Genomic DNA, 12,440 nt, shown 5'->3' with positions numbered 1-12,440 from the left:
GCAGCCCTTTCCGTAAGAGGGTTGCAGGGTGTGGGGGCAGGTGTCTTAACTACGCTACCTAATGTCACCAATTTCTGCCTGAGATTAAAAGGACAGACACGGCTCCTTTCCTCTTTATAGATTGGAGAACTTCCTCTGCACCTCCCCAGCTCCCTTTTTTCCCCCTCTTAATCCCTCAAACCCAGAAGCTGGCAAAAGTTAAAGAATCAGTGAGAGAGAAGAGAGATTAGGCTGCCTCAGAAGAATGGGTCCCTACCCCACCTCACAGGCTGGCTGGGGTAAGTAGGGGAGGGAGGCTGGGGTGAGTTTGGGGGAGGGCGTGACTCCCCTCTGCAGTACCTCTGAGCTTCCTGCATCAGGCTCAAGGACCTGGTGTCCTTATCAGAAGACTGGGCAGGGAGGAAACCTCACCTAGCTGACCACCGCCCCCAATCTGGGGGCCAGCCAAACTGTCTGACTCTGGGTGGCCTTACCTCCAAGCCATCATCAGCGATGGTGGTGGGAGCCACCACAGTAGCCACAGCAAAGAAGATCAGATCATTTGCCATTCATTCCTTTTAAATCCTCACAAACCTTGTGAGCATTTAATGAACCCCATTTTACAGACAAGGCCACTGAGGCTCAGAAGAGTTCAGTGACCTCCCAAAGCTACACAGTTTCTAAGTGCCAGTGTCAGGACTCACACGTGGTCTGACCAACTTCAAAACCTCAAGAGGGTGGATGAAGCTGGACCAACACCGCTCCTGCCGTACCACGCCCACTAACCCCCAAACACAAGGACTCACAGGGCAGCATCTTCGGCGCTCTGAGCCCTATCTGGCCTCTGCTTATTTTATTTTATTTTATTTTATTTTATTTTCTGGGCTCTGCTTATCTTGAGCCCAGTTCTGCCCCAGGTCCTGGCCCACCCTTCCAGAGCTGGGCGGGCGGGGGCTGAAGCAGGCTGGGCTCAAGAAGTTTCTACCGCTCCCCTACCCTCAATGCCCCCAGCCCCACAGTTGTTTAAAACACACAGGACGCCAAGATCTTATCTGTCTTGTCCTTGCTCATTGTGCTTGTAACACACTTGGCACATGTCTCTAAAGCAAGGGCTGCTCGGGTGCTTCATGGGGAAGGGCCCAATGGCACAGTCCATGCGGCCTGGCACGTGGGAAGGGGCCTGAGCTCCGCTTGGCCCACTGACTGGGCCCAGCCTGGCCAGCATCAGCGTCACATGCACGTCAGAGTAGCCATGGTCACTTTTGTTAGTTGAGATTACTGCACTTGGCCCGGAAAAAGAGAAAGGGAAGGGGCCCAACCCAACGGGCCAAAGTGCGTGAGGGAGGGGGCACCACAAATCCTGGGGGCAGAGTTGAGCAGAGATCTGTGGCTAGGGCTGGCAGGACGGCATGCCGGGGTTCTAGAGGTAGCCTCAGCACCCACCTGCCCCGGGGGTTCTCGCCCTGCCTCCCCATTGCTTCCTGCTCTGACCCCACCATGCCTGGGGCCCCAGAGAACCCCTTCCCCACCTCCCAAGAACACAGGCTTTGGAGTGAAAGGAACCTGGATTTGGATCCTGAGACTGGAAGCTAGCTGCTTAACCTCTGTAGGTCACAGGTTCCTGGTTTCCCAACTGGCATAACCTTGTGATAAAGGGGCTTATGAAAAAGTGGATAACAATAATGCCTGTGTTTATTAAGTGCCCACTGTGGGCTAGGAGAGTTCCCATATTATCTTCCTCAATCCTCAAAACCATCCTAGGAGGGTTGGTGCCATTCTTATTGCCCCATGTTATGGCAGGGAGACTGAAGTTGAGGTTAGGTAATTGGCCAGAGCTGGTGAGACAGGTGGGCTAGGCCCCCAGAGTCCATGCTCTCAGCTCTCACGATGTGCCAGTGGCTGCTGTGTGAGGGTGGTCGGAGCCCTCAGCTCCCACCCTTGCCCACTGTGCAGAGGGGCTGCCAGACTCCCCGTGGCAGCCAGGGATGCTGGCCTCATGCTAGCACACTGCCCAGGCTCCCCCTCATAGGACCTTCTGACTCTGTGGAAGGCCTTTCCAGATCACCTCCCTGAAAGGCTCTTCCTCCTTCCTCAGGGCTGGGGTTGGGAATCTGATATGGTATGGGGCCGTTCTCCAGTGACACAAGGGAAGGGCAGCGGATCTCAGAAGGAGCCTGTGTTATTGGGGTATGTTTGTTTGTTTGTTTGTTTGTTAAGATTTTATTTATTTATTCATGATACAGAGAGAGAGGGGCACAGAGGGAGAAGCAGACTCCCCACTGAGCAGAGAGCCTGATTGGAACTTGATTCCCAGGACCCCAGGATCGTGACCTGAGCGAAGGCAGAGGCTTAACCAGCTGAGTCCTCCAGGCGCCCAACAGTACATTTGTTTTTAATCTACTCCTTCCAACCACTTGCCTGGCCTAGGACGGGCCTGGTGTTCCAGTGTAATTGGATCAATCCCAGAAGGGGATGTTTTAAGGGGAGTGGGAGGAAAGGGGTCTTCATTCCCACCCTTCCCGTCCCAACTCACGAATCACTTCCTGAGGGAATGGCTCAGGCCAGGCATTATTGCAGTGCTGGGCGTGGCTTTGATCACCATCTCCCCTCCCATTCAGGACTGGGTGCTTCTTGAGGGTAGAGACAAGTTAGCTTTGCTCATCACTGCCCCTAGGGCCTGGCGCGCAGGCCACGCGTGTAAGGTAAACAACGGCCTGCCTGTACCCACAGAGTCCTGGGGAGGCTGAGAGGCAGCAAGAGGTTGCAGTCAATCAACCAATTAACCAACTGATGAACCCAGGTCTTAGAGGCGGTCAGTTTCACCTGCTGTGATTTATGTAGCAAATAGGTTTCCCTCACTTTCCTCGCCATCAAGGAAAAGAGCTTCAGCCCACGGCCATTTTGCCATTTGCTGAGAGAAAAGCCCGAGTTTCCAGACCTCAGCGACCTCAGAGTAAAACGTGAAGGGAAAGTATAGCCTGACTTAGTTTTGTGGATAAAACGGAAGGGCACGGTCCCCCACGCCCTGATCCGTGATTGCTCGAGCGGCTGGCCTCGGGCCTTGCTCCCCGCCTTCGGAAGTGTGGTGTTCTGTCGCCACCTGGTGGACATAACAGACCATGCATGGGGAGGCCAAGCTCCCCTGTCTGGGGTAGGAGTCGGAATGCGGCTGCCCTCCCGGGGGCCGAAAAAGAGGCAGTGGGTTTAGGTGACTTCCTGGCAAGGGGCGGGGCTGAGAAGGAGCGCGGGTGGATGGGGAACTGCTGCTTGAAAGTCAACTGACTGGAGACCGACAATGGCCCCATTGTGTCCGGGGCCTTGACCTTGATTTCCTGCCACTCTCATCTCTGGCGTGGCATCACCCGGGTCTGATTGGCCGGGAGTCCACTCCGTGACAGTGGGCGGGCCCTGGGGCTGGAACCCGAGCGACTGGCTCCCCAGAGGCCAAGACGCGCGAGCCTGGAGCCTGGCGCAGTACCCCTAGGGAAGCCCAGGAAAAGGCGACACCGCTCAGAAGTCCCTTCCTACTCCCTCTGCACCATCAGGTGTGGAGGGCCCAGAGCTGCGGTCTCCCGTGGATAAGCGTGGTGCCGAGTGGGGGTGCAGGGTTAAGGACTGAGAGCTGCCCTCTGAGAGACCCTGCCCGAAATTAGTTATGGGATCTTCGGACTAGGCCTTTAAAACCTCCCACCTTTTTTTTTTTTTTTTTTTTTTTTGCTGTTGTTTAAGTACACACCCACGGGTACCATTCCCTTTGTACAAAAAAAAATATTACACAATACAATAAGAAGCTTAAGCTTTCCCCCTTTGTCACACTCACCAGCCTCCTCAGGTAACTACTATTGTTAGTTTCGCGAGCGTCCCTCCTGACCTCCTTCAATGTACATGAATCTGTACATGTGAAAATATGTTTATGAGTTTGTGTATGGACTCTCTGGGCCTCCATTTTCTTTTCTTTTCTAAGATTTTATTTATTTATTTGACAAAGAGATCACAGGTAGGCAGAGATAGGGAGAAGCAGGCTCCCCACCTAACAGAGAGCCTGATGCGGGGCTCATCCCAGGACCCTGAGACCACAGCCTGAGCAGAAGGCAGAGGCTTTAACCCACTGAGCCACCCAGGTGCCCCATGGGCCTCCATTTTGTAATGTGAAAATGGGAATGAAAATAATAGGAAAGCTACCTGAGGTCACTCATAGGGAGTGTTTAGCTCAGCACCTGGCACAGTGTTGGTGACTATCATCACCATTACCATCTTTGTTGTCATTATCATCAGGCCTCAGACCCTGTGCTGAGGTCTGGATAGAAGCCCTTTCTTACCCTGCAGCCTGCTCTTCCCCCTCCTCTTCCCTCCTGACAAACTGTGATAAAAATCTGTGTTCCCTAATGCCTGTGTTTTTTCAAAGCTAGAAGGAGCAGCTGGTGTTTTCTGCATGTTCTTCCCTGCCCTTCACTTCCTTCACCCCCACTCCTCCCCTCGCCTTCCATATTTGACCTAGACACAACACTTACCCCACAGCAGGGAGAACACGCCATTCTGGACCAGTGGAAGAGACTTCCACTGCCCAAACGGTGCTGCAGAACCCACAGTGACTCTACATGAAAGCTGTCCCCTGGGCAGCAGTAGGGGGGTGGGGGGCTCAAGAGGACGGGCTCTCCGTGAAAGGCCACGTACCTAAGTGCAGGGTCAGCCGGCTGAGCACCCCAGGATATGGTCAAGGGCAAGTCCCTTCACCTCCTGGAACCTCAGCTCACTCACCTGTACAATGGGCTCGTAGAGTAGCCATCACATTCAATTGCTGTAAGAGTAACACGGCACCATAAAGGGCCCTGGCACTGAGAAAGCTCAATGGTAGTTGTTATTATGTTGGAAAATAACGTGTCATGTTTGTTTAGCATGTTAGTCTTGCCAAGGGAATTGATAAGTTCTTCCTTCTTTTTAAAAGGAGCTAGTCTGGAGAAGGAAGTTTGGTATTGATTGACAAGTCTCAAGAGAAAGGGAAATCCCTTTACCTCCCCTTCTGTTGGAGCAGTCACTTGTCACTTCCTGGAGCTGTTGCTGGTCCCTGAGATGGCCCACAGAGCTCCTTCCAGCCAGAGAGCACCAGCACGCAGGACACTGAAGGACCGCGCTGCTCCTAGAGATGCTACAGTAAAATGTCAAGCCCATGTGAGTAAGATGATGCCACATCACCCATCAGGCAGTGACCCTGTGCCAAGCTTGTGCCACACCACAATGCCCAGCTCCTGGTCCCTGTGGTGCAAGGGCTTTATCCAGGAAAAAACTCACTGTACATATGAGCTCATATTTATTCAGTGCTTAGTTGATGCCAGCCGTGTCATAAGCACAACGAACAAGTTCAGGACAGAGAAGATCTTGCCCTCGTGTAGCTTGCTTTTTAATGGTTCCGCACTGTTTTGTTTTTTCCAGGTGTAATTTACATGCATTAAAATCACTTTTTTTTTTTTTTAGCACAAAGTCTATGAGTTTTGACAAACAGAGTCACGTAACCATCATCTTTGCAATCAAAATATGGAATATGTTCATCACCTCCTGGATTTTCTCTTGCTCTTTAGTGACCAGCCACCCCCCTGCTCCCATCCCCAGCAACTGGCAGTCACTATTCCCATCGCTGTCCTTACAGTTTTAACTTCTACAAAATGGAATCTTTCAGTAGGTAGCCTTTTGAATCTGGCTTCTCTACTTACCACGATGGACTTTGTTGTTGTTCTTTCATGCTTTTTAAAAAGATTTTATTTATTTATTTGTCAGAGAGAAAGAGAGAGAGCACAAGCAGGGGGAGCAGCAGGCAGAGGGAGAAGCAGGCTCCCCACTGAGCAAGGAGCTCCATTTGGGACTCGATCCCCGGACCCTGGGATCATGACCTGAGCCAACGGCAGGCACTTAATGACTCAGCCACCCAGGTGCCCCCTTACCATGATGTTTTGAGGTTCACCCAGATTGCTGTACCTGTCCGCAGTTCTTGCCTTTTTTTTCTTTCAACTTCTTATTACTAAAATGTTCAAATATAAAATTTAAATAATATAGTGGACACCTATAAACCTATTACCTACATTCAGCATTTGTTTCCATTTTGCTGTCTTTTCAAATAATGTATATACAGCATATATTTGCTGCACCATTGGAAGCACATGGTAGACCTTGACACTGCCCCTCTAATGCTTCACATGGATTACCCAAGAGTGAGGACAACTGAGAAGCATGTCCCACTGAGAAAGGCGACTACAATTCTCAAGTGCCATCTACTACCCACCCATTTGCAAATGTTCCCTATTTCAAAAAAAAAAAAGCCACCTCTTTTTAAACTTTTTACCCACCTGTCAGAGTTTTGTTTCTAAGTTTTTACAAATTTGAAATAATTACAGATTCATAGGAAGATGCAAACAAATCAGAGTAACCAGCTTCCTGCAATGGTGACATCTTACAGAGAGCTATAGGAAAATATCTGAACCGGGACACTGACCTTGGCACATTACTGCTAATTACGTGGCAGGCCTTATCTCCATTCACCATTTTATAACCTGCACTCATTTGTGTGCATGGATGTCTGTATATTTCTGTGCACTGAAATCCCGTGTATGGATCTGTGTATCCACAGCCACAGCCAAGGAAAGTCACTGTGCCCTCATCATGGAAGGACTTTCATTGCCACCTCTTTGTATGGACACCCACTCTCTCTTCATGCCTCCCTGTCTCCTGGTGACCACTAAGCTGTTCTCCGACTCTACAGTCTTTTCATTTTGAGAATACAGTCTTTGGAGATGGAATTTTTGTCATGAAGCATAATGCCCTTGAGGTCCATCTAGGTTGTCACGTGTATTCTCAGTAATCTATGTCCTTTAGTGACTGAGGAGTGTCCTTACCCAGATGCACCACAGGCTAGCCGTCACCAGCTGAAGAACATATGAACTATTTTCGCTTTTTGGTGATGGCACATAAAGTTGCAAACATTGATGTACAGGTTTGGATGTGAACCTAAGGTTCACTTTACTTAGGTAAATACCTAGGGGCGGGATTGCTGGGCTGCACAGTTAAATTTAAGTCTATATTTTTGTGACTCCACCCAACCCTTCCCCACGTTGGTGGCCCAGCAGGTGGTGGGAGAGCTGCCTTCCCTCTGCAAAGTGCCAGTCCTGGCTATCATCCCTTTAAAAAAAATTCTAGCCATTCTAACATATGTGTAACGGTATCTCACATAACTTTTAAATCATAAATAAGACCAATTTATAACTCTTCTTAAAGCCCTGCAGTGGCTTCCCATCACAATCAGAATAAAATTCAAACTCATTTCTGAGGCTTTTCCTGACCTCTTAGAGGCTCTGCCTCTTGCTCTGTTCCAGCCCCAAAGACCTCCTGTTTTCTCTAATGCCCTAAGCTAGTTCCTCCCTAAAGGCTTTTCACTTGTGGCTCCTTTTGCTCAGACTATTCTTGCCTCAGGTATCCACATGGCTCTGTCTCTCTGTCTCTTCTCTTTCTCTCTCTCTCTCTCTCTCCAGCAGTTTCTCAAAGAAACTTGTTGATGGTGCAAATAACTCCCATCCCGGCACTCACCTTCACAATTCTCTTACCCTGTTTTGTTTGTCTTCCCGCACTGACCTCTTCTTGGTATAATGCAGATCAATCACTGGCTCGATTGCTGTCTGTCTCCGTCCTAAGGGGAGGGATTGGTTTTTGGATGACTATCTCCACTGCTCAATACAATGCTTGGCACAGAGGAGACACTCGATAAATACTTGTTATGAGTGTGTATCAGAAATGCGGGACCCTCTCTTCTCATCCTCCTGACCCACCTTTTACTCATCGGGCATCCTGGCACCTGGCTTGGAGCAAGTGGAACCCCTTGTCTTAGCTGCTCCCCGAGGCTCTTGCCTTCTGCCCAGGGCTTGTCTCTGAGCTCGAGCACTGTAGTCTGCAGGTCTGGGGAGGTTAATTCTGCCGGGGTAACCACTGACCAACAGAGCTGGAGTTGGCAGATATTTTCTCCCTTCTCTGATACTGGGTGGAGGTTCGGAGGTGCTCTCAGCAGGTCCTCGCAGGATGGAGCCCCAGTTCCCCGCAGCAGTGACCAGCTCCATAGCACACCATGTCCTGGCTTGCTTTCCTTCCCATGGGCTCTCCCCACTTCCCTGCTCCTGGCCCCTAGAATCAGCTCTAGAAGTGACTTCCAAGTAAGCTCTTTCTCTGCTTTCTCCCCCTGCAAGGAGGTAGCAGGGGTGGAAAAGAGCTCAGATTAAACTAGAACAAATAGGGTGCCTGGATGGCTCAGTGCGTTAAGCCTCTGCCTTTGACTCAGGTTGTTGATCCCAGGGTCCTGGGATCGAGCCCTACATCAGGCTCTCTGCTCAGCAGGGGGTCTGCTTCCCACCCCCCACCCCCCACCCTGCCTGCCTCTCTGCCTACTTATGATCTCTCTGTCAAATAAATTAAAAAAATCTTTTTTAAAAATAAATAAATTAGAACAAATATATGGAGCCTATAGTCTAGTAGAAGAGACAAATAATAATTTTTAAAAAGGGAACAGAATTTAAATAACTATGGTTGTAGGGATAGATTTTTTTTCAACAAAGGATGCTGGAGTAACCGAATATCCAAAAGGAAAACAAGGGATCTCAATCCCTACTTCACAACATACTTGAAATAGATCAAAGAATTAAGTATTTAATAAAGAAAAACTATAAAACTTCTAGAAGAAAGCATAGAAGAAAATCTACATGACCTTGGGATAGGCAGAGTTTTCTTAGATCATAGGTAGAAATAATCATAAAAAGGGGTGGAGACAGCATTAAGAATATGAAAATGTAAGTCACAGAATAGAATAAAGTTCTGCAATACATATTTTTGACAATAATTTGCATCTACAACATACAGAGAAATATATAACTCAATAATAAGGCAAACATCCAAATTAAAATATGGCAAAAGATTTTAGCAAATAGTGTTTTTTTTTTAAGATTTTATTTATTTGAGAGAATGAGAGAGAAAGAGCATGAGCTGGGGGAGGGTCAGAGGGAGAAGCAGACTTCCTGCCCGACTTGATTCTAGGACTCAATCCTGGGACTCCAGGATCATGACCTGAGCCTAAGGCAGTCACATAATCAACTGAGCCATCCTGGCGCCCTAGCAGATAGTTTAAAAGAAGATACACAAATATTCATAAGCACAGGAAAAGTTGTTTAATAGTACTAGCCATTAGGGAAATGTAAATTAAAACCACAAGATGACACCATACACCCATTAGAAGGGCTAAAATTGAAAAGACTGGTAACAAGTGTTGACAAGGAGGTGGACCAGCTAGAATTCTCATGCATTGCTGCTAGGAGTGTGAAATGGAAAAGCACTTTGGAAAAAAGTTTGGCAGTCTCCTATAAAATTATACATACACTTACCATCTGCCTAGCGATCTCCATTATAGTTATTTACCTGAAAGAAATAAAAATGGATGTCCACACACAAGACTTGTACATGAATTGTCAAAGCAGCTTTATTTATAATAGCCTAAAACTGGAAATAGCCCAGGTATCCATCAACAGGCAAATAGATACATTGTGGAAAATTCCTACAATTGCTTGGTACTCAGTGATAAAGAAACAAATATGGGTAAGCTAAGCACCACAACACAAAGAAACCTCCAAAATGGTAGGCTGAGTGAAGAAGCCAGATAGAACACATACCATATGATTACATTTAAATAAAGTTCTAGAACAAGCAAAAGGAAGCCATGGGAACAGGAAGTAGGGCAGTGGTTGGCTGGGGCTGGCTGTGGACTGGTAGTGGGGGTGGGTACTGACTGGAAAGAGGGATCAGGAAAATTGAATATGTTTTGGAAATGCTCTGTATCTTGGAGTTGAGTGGCGGCTATATGGGTATTTGTCAAAACTCATCTAACTGTATACCTTTTATTTTTGCAAATTATACCTCTGTAAGGCTGATTTTTTTGTTTTATTTTTTTAAAGCTTTTATTTACTTATTTGAGAGAGAGAGAGCATAAGTGGCCAGAGGGAGAGAGAGAGAAGAAGACTCCCCACTGAGCAGGAAGCCTGATACAGGACTCGATTCCAGGACCCTGGGATCATGACCTGAGCCCAAGGCAGACTTAATTGACTGAGCCACCCAGGTGCCCCAATAAGGCTGATTTTGAATGAGAAATACCTATAGCTTGTGATAAGTGCCCCCAAAGGAAGAAAACATGGTCTTATAAGAGAGGAAAATGAAGAAGTAAGACTACTTCTGATGGTTTGGGCAAGGAAGGACTCTTGAAGAGGTGATAACTAGAGCAGAGATCGGAATGTCAAGATGGAGCCAGCCATGGAAAGATCCAGGGGAGGGCATTCGAGGAAAAGGTCACTGCAGGAACAAAGAGCCAGAAGCAGGAAGGAGTTTGGTGCCCTCGGCAACAGTCCAAAGGCCAGTGTGATTGGGTGAAGTGGGTGGGGCAGGGAGTGGTAGGAGACAGAGTGGAGAGGTGGGCAGGAGCCAGATCTTGAAGGACCTTATCAGCCCTGATAAAGGTTTGGAATTTAAAATGAATAAAATGCACAGCTCTGTATGGATCTAGTAGGGCAGAAACACAGAAGCAAATAAAGGCAAAATAGGATCATAGGTATAGATTTATTTGGGGAGCGTATGGAGATAAAGGAGGGATTACCAGCACTACTGGGAAGGCTTCCTGGAGGAGGTGACATTTCAGTTGAGATTGAAGGAAGAGTAGCGGAGGAGAGGGGCTATTCCAGTGGAGGGTGCTGTGTCTACAGAAGCCCAAAGACGTGCAGCCCCATGGAACATTCAAAGACTTGAGCATAATGTCAGTTTAATTGGAGTTTTCCCTGTAGGAGTGGAAATGGCAGGAGATCTGAGGCTGTAGGGACAGGGTTTTGAATCCTGCAGAGGAGGGAAAAACCCTAAAGAATTTTATGTAAGGGAATATTACAGCCAAATTTACGTTTCATGTTTTTTTAAGATTTTATTATTTTAAAAAAATATTTTATTATTTATTTGTCCAGGGGAGAGAGCAAGTACAAGAAGGGGGAGCAGCAGGCAGAGGGGGTAGAAGGTTCATGGCTGAGCAAGTGGCCCGACGTGGAACTTGATCCCAGACACCCTGGGATCAAGACCTGAGATGATGGCAGAGACTTAACTGATGAGCCCCGCAGGCGTCCCTAAATTAACATTTCAGATCAAGCCTTCCAGAACAGTCAGGTGATGAGTAAGACCACTGGTTCTGGAGTGAGATCACAGGGAAGGCCTGAGCAGGAGCAGGCAGGGCAGGGGGAAGAGCCAAACTCTGTTAAGAGATGATTGGGCCTGTCCTGAAGCTGGGGGGCCACCTGGCTTCTGGCTTGGAGGACTGGCTCCCCTGGGGAATGATGAGTTAAATAGAACAGATGACAAGAAACTGGTTGAGGAAGAGATTCATGCTTGGAGGCCCCAGGGGACCATGGATGCTAACTTTAATGTGCACCTGCTCCCTCACTGGGCTTGTTACTTGAAGATCCCTAGACCCTGGTCCCAGGGAGTCAGAAGCAACAGGTTTACACCGGAGCCCGAGAAACTGCATATGGACAGAGTGCGGACGGGCACTCCCACTCTGGCACTGGTTGACGCCATACCTACAGAGCTGCCATCTGGGCCGTCCAGGGGCCTGGAGCAGGAGGTGGGGCAGGTGTGTTCTCATCTGGAATGTGGCCAAAGCAGTCCAGCAATTCAGGCAAAGGTGGCCTCCAAAATAAGGCTCGGGGTGGAGTGGGAGCAAAGGTATCTTGTGTCTCCACAGCGGCAGCTAAAGAATTGCAAGAGGGTGGCCCTGGTCATCACATGAAAATCCCGATGACGTGTCCAGGGAGCCGCAGAAACTAGGATTGGGGCCAAGGCTGAAGCACAGGTCTGCATATGCACCCTCTCCTAGGGTGTAGATGGGGGGGTGCATGGTGGGGATTCAGGAAGGCGGTGGGGCGCTCTATGTAAGTTCTGCGAAGAGAAAGCAGCTTCTCCTCTGTGCACCACCCGACCCTCACTACAGCACTGCAGGCTCGGTCCCATTATTTCCATTTTACAGATGAGGGAAATGAGGCCTCTAGACGTTTAGAAAATTGTTCTGGGTCCCCAAGCCAGGATGCAGAAGAACCCCGGCTGGAACACTGACCTCTGGACCTTTCCAATCCTAGCATTGCCCTGTCCCCACAAGTGGGAGAGGTCACTTTCTCTCTTCATCTTAAATGATATTCCAAGCAAGGGAGCGGGGCACAGTACCAGTCTTCTCCGTCTCGTCCTGTTCAGAAAGTATGTATGTCCTGGGGCGCCTGGGTGGCTCATGCTTATGGTCATTGTCCTGGGGTCCTGGGATGGAGCCCAAGCCTGGGGTTAGGCTTCTGGCTTGGCGGGGAATCTGCTTCTCCCACTACCCCTCCCCCCTACTCATGGTCTTGCTCACTCTGAGGCTTGCT

This window comes from Neovison vison, chromosome 1, assembly GCF_020171115.1.
Source record: "Neovison vison isolate M4711 chromosome 1, ASM_NN_V1, whole genome shotgun sequence".
In the NCBI taxonomy this organism is placed as follows: Eukaryota; Metazoa; Chordata; class Mammalia; order Carnivora; family Mustelidae; genus Neogale; species Neogale vison.
This window is presented reverse-complemented; position numbering follows the sequence as displayed.